We start from the raw sequence: 4,756 nt of genomic DNA on the forward strand, positions 1-4,756 counted from the left end.
AGGGCTGGGGACAATGTCCCATTTGTGCCACTGGTTTCCTTCTTGTAGGTCGACCCATGTCCACTGATTTAACCTCCGAGGGACCGTGAGTAATTTGTCAATAAAATACTGAAATTTGCAGATGTACTTTTTGAAAATGCGCAACGGAGCAGATTCTAGGCTAGGCCTGTAAAAACGTTATTCTCATTTACTTGCAATCCAGTGAACTGTCTTGAGTTGGGGAGAAAGGGTGGTGTTCCTTCCGCTTGTGACAGGTGACTCAGACCCAGGTCAGCTCTGCTGCTGCCTCTGGCCTCTGTGGAAACCCCAGAGGAGCCCAGTTCCTCTAGATGAGGTGGGGTTACCTTCCGCCCTGAGGTGGTTTCTTTGGCAAGTTCATTTCCACTACTTAAAGAAAAACACACTCACCTCCCCTCTCCACACCCTTGACCCCCGTAACCTCACCATGGCTTGGTCAACCTCACTTCCTCCTGCTTGCAACAGAAAAGACGGGAACATTTTTCACTTTACGCAGGCAGTGCTCCTGTATGACCATCCCCCTTGTTCTCTATAAGGGTGGATCTGAAATGACTTCCAGAATTATATATTAATATAGGAAAATTTAAAAATAAAAGTCAGGGTCAGAGAAAAGACTAGGGGGGACTTTAGGATACCAACATATAAATCAGTGTCTTACATAATTACTAAAGGTGAGGTGTAAATTTGGCTTTGAGCTTCCTGGCAGCCAAAGCAAGAAGAGAAAGATGTTCCATTTCATGATTCACCATTTCCCTGAGGAAACTCACACCCATTCTGTAGGGAAAGCGATGGGATTCCTGCACTGAGTTCTGAAAGGTGATTTTGCCCAACATTAAAGGATCTACGTGTGGTGAAGAGAGGGCAGTGTCACCCAGGTCCTGTCCTGAGAGTCTGTTTCCACTGATGTCCCTTCTGGGCCCCATGCTGTTCCACGCCCCGGGCTGGTCTACATTTGACCAGCAGCTTCTTTAACCCAAGCTTTTAACTGTAAAGTTGCGGACAATGTCACAACCTCTGCAGTTGCCCAATGTTCCCACTTGAAGTGTGGCATCTTCCTTGGTGGCCTGACTAGAGCTCTAGCCCCTGTTGGTCTGAATTTGCTGTTGGAAAGGTAATGTGCAAACGCTGGGACTGGAGGATCTCACATGCTTCTGATGAAGCACCTGAAAAGTAGGCATTTTAGCAGGAGTCTCTCTCGGAGCCACCCCTGCACTGCCTGCTTTCTCTCTGAGAGCTGCCCTGTGGGGCTGAGGGGTTTTCCGGCGAGCAGCTCCCAGGTGAGGTACCACCTGAAAAACGGCCCCTCCCCCATGGGCGGTCACCTTCTGTCCCTGAGTCACCCTTTCTCTGCTCCTCCTTTCAGTTTAACCACTTCCTGCCCACCATTTGCTGTCTAAACAGCACAGTCAGAATGACATCTTTGAACCCTGTAATGTAATTTTCCTTCCCAGGCTGATTTCTTTTCTGAAGGTCAGAATTTTGTTTTCTGAAAATCTAAGCTCCATACCTGACACTGTGGCAGCTCCTCTCCTTGCTGGTGAAATAATCATAATTGTTCCCAGGTATGAAGTGCCTCCGGGACGTCAGGCACTGGGCTGGGTTCCTTCCATAGCCTGTCTCCCTTAATCCCCCCAACAGCCCCAGGAAATAAGTCCTATTATGATCCTCGCTTTACTGACCAGGAAGATAGAGCCCAAGACGCTTGCCCCGGGTCACCCAGAGTGGACAGGGTTGACATGGCTTTGGCCTGTGGGTCCCTCTGACCAGAGACTGTGTGCTGGACTGTCACCCAGGACACCTAAGGGACACAGCGCTCCCCCTGAGGCTCTCTCCATCCCCTCAGCCAGTCTGCTCATCCTTGTTGGTCAGAATCCCCTCCAGTGCTTCATGGTGACATTATTATCTACCTTCCAGGCCATGGGACCATCAGCAAGGCAAGGAGAGAGACGGCCAGATATTCTGTCTTTAACTAAATGAACTTTCCAGCAGATGGGTGTTCAGCCTCCCATCCCACTGGCCCCTGTGCTGGGCTGGGGACCGCCTCCAGGTGCGACCCTGCATGGCTATCTGGGTGGCCAGTGGAGTTGGTCCAGCTGATGTGTTTGTTCTCCTTTTTTGTGTCCCCCAGGACTTCCAGGTGTCTTCTCTCTCAGGCCCACAGTTTCCTCAAAGGTAGACAGACCCCTGACACCGACTCCCCTGCCTTGATGGTCCTCGCTCACCTCTGCCCCCAAGGGAGGCCGAGAGCTTTCTATCAAAGTCTCCCTCCTCCTCTCCCAGGGCCTCAGTGAACCTCCCCAGACCTGGGCCCCCAGTCCTGGCTCCGTCCTGGCCTTGGGGCCATCTGCTTTCTTCCTGCGCTGGCTCTTGCTGAGCCTGTCTTCACCAGGGAGACTGGCCTGCGAGGGAGTGAGGCCTCAGGTCGGCCTGAAGGGGGATCTGCCACTCTCTCCCAACACGCAGCTGCCTTTCCCTTGGGGAGTCAGCAGCCTCACCCGCCTCGTCGGCTGGGCTCCACATGGACGCCCCAAGAATCCCACACAGGACAGAGCGGGCAGAGAGCTGACCTGTCACCCAGGCAGTGCTTCCTGGGGGTCCCTCGACCACTGGGAGCCAAGTGTCCCAAACTGATGTGAAGGCCATAGGGCTGTCGGAAACAGACTGCTATTCTAGTGTCTCTGGACAGGGATCTGGGTGTGTCCCTCCTTGTCTAGGTCACAGTGACATCTCAGAGGTGGGTGAAGGGCACTCGAGAATGGGGCTCCAAGGCCCAAGTGGATGCTGTATTTGGTAAATACTAGTTGAATCAATAGAGTGATGTCACAGGGTCTACAACCCAAAAGATGTGGTAGAGAAAGAGCGTCTTCAACTCCTGAAAGGATGTCTTCCTCGGGCAGCAGGCTGGGTTATTGCCACAGGAGCCTGGTCAGGGTCAGGAGTCGCTGGTTATTCCTCGCTGTGAGCTCAGCGGGGGAGCTGAGACGAAGGGGCAGGGGGTGACGCCCCACAGTGTCTGGTGCTTCCCCATTCCTGCCCCGCTAACTGGAACGTGAGTCCTCTCCATGGGAAAGAGGTAGCTGTGTTCAAAGGCTTGACAAAGAAAAGGTGATATGTATGGAAAACTGGTTATGATTTGAAACACTGGCAACTGTCAAAAATCGAGGCAAGGGAGTGTGGGGCTCTGGGGTCAGATCTCACCAGCTCCATTGACTTGAAGCAAAATGCCTCACCTCTCTCCCTGCTTCCCGATCTGTGTAATGGGTGCAAGGACAGCACTCACCCCTGGGGCTGACGTGCGGGTCCCGGGAGCACGGAGTTGAGCACTTAGCCCCAGTCCGTGTGCGTTGACCATTATTATGACATGGACCCAAAGAGCATAACGAAGGGCCCTTTCCATCAGGCTGCTGCGAACAACCCGTCAGGAAACCTTGGAAATGAGATTTGTCATCTTGCTGGGGGAAGGCTGTCTTTGCGTGAGAGCTGTCTTCGTATTTATCTGTGGTTCGGAGCTTCCCCTCCTTGGCCGCAGTACACGGGGATCCCAGTGCTGGGGTAGAACGTGGCTCTCGTTGATGTTGCTGGCAGTTTGCTCTTGGGTGGCTTCAGTTTGGAGCCCGGCCACAGAGCTGGTCCTAGAATCTCATGTCCTAGGAGGGCTCAGCACGTGACCCCTGCTTTTTGGAGAAAGAAGAGCTAGGCTGCTCTTCCCAGATAGAAATACCAGGGTTCTTTTCCCTAAGACCTGCAGGCTGCAGGCCATCGTAGTTAACCTCAAGGGTACCATAAAAAAAAAGTTTCACAAATTTTAGGTGGTTTTTAGAATAAGAAGTCACTGGTCAAGAAGGGGAAAGACATGCCTTTCCTCTTAATGCTAAGCGAGCGTTCCGCCGAGGGAACAGGAGCAGTCAGTTAGGGCCCGTGCGCTCGGCTCAGCAAACCTGCCCCGCCGAGAACTTGAACGCCAGTCGGCTGCACTAGAGAGGAGGCCCCAGAGGGCAGGGTTTTTTGTGTTTTGTTCATTGATGTGCCTTCAGCTCTAAGGGCACAGAGCAGGCGCTCAATCCCTGCTTGTCATATGAATGAAGAAATGGAAATTAACCAGAGGGGTAAATATGTAAAAAAAACCCAAATCTCCTATACAAGATGCCTCTTCTCTTCTCAGTGACTCGTGCGATACCGGAGGTCTTTCCTGGCGTGGTGTCCCCCCCGCCAGGGTCCCAGCACACACCCCAGTCCCGCGGGGCTCTCCCTTCCCCTCCACCTGCCTCGTTGCACTGGCTGTCCTCTCTCCCTGCAAGGATCCTTTTCAGCCGACACCCACTCCTTCTCCGGGACCCAACTTGAATGCCACCACCTCTGTGATTTCTCACTGCCCATCCCTGTACAGCTTTGTTCCACCCCTGACCACATCGCATTAACTTGCGACCAGACCCTGGCCTGTTGGAAAGGTGGGGCGGTCTCGTTTGCCGGGCAGCCCTGCACAAACCCCCATCGTCAGAGGGGTGGGCATGAGCCAAGAGCCAGTGTGTGAGCGGGAGACACAGGAGGAGAGCAGCTGGAAAGGGCCCCTCCCAGAGCCACACACTCAAAGCTTCTATCACAGACTCCAGGGGCTGAAAACTGTGGGCCCGTGAATCTTCCATGACATTAAAAGGAAAGAGAAATCTGATTAACTTGGGTCTGTAAGTAAAAACCATAAGAGGTTAAACGGGGATACAAAACATCAGGAAGACCGAAA

This window comes from Camelus dromedarius, chromosome 15 (assembly GCF_036321535.1).
Source record: "Camelus dromedarius isolate mCamDro1 chromosome 15, mCamDro1.pat, whole genome shotgun sequence".
In the NCBI taxonomy this organism is placed as follows: domain Eukaryota; kingdom Metazoa; phylum Chordata; class Mammalia; order Artiodactyla; family Camelidae; genus Camelus; species Camelus dromedarius.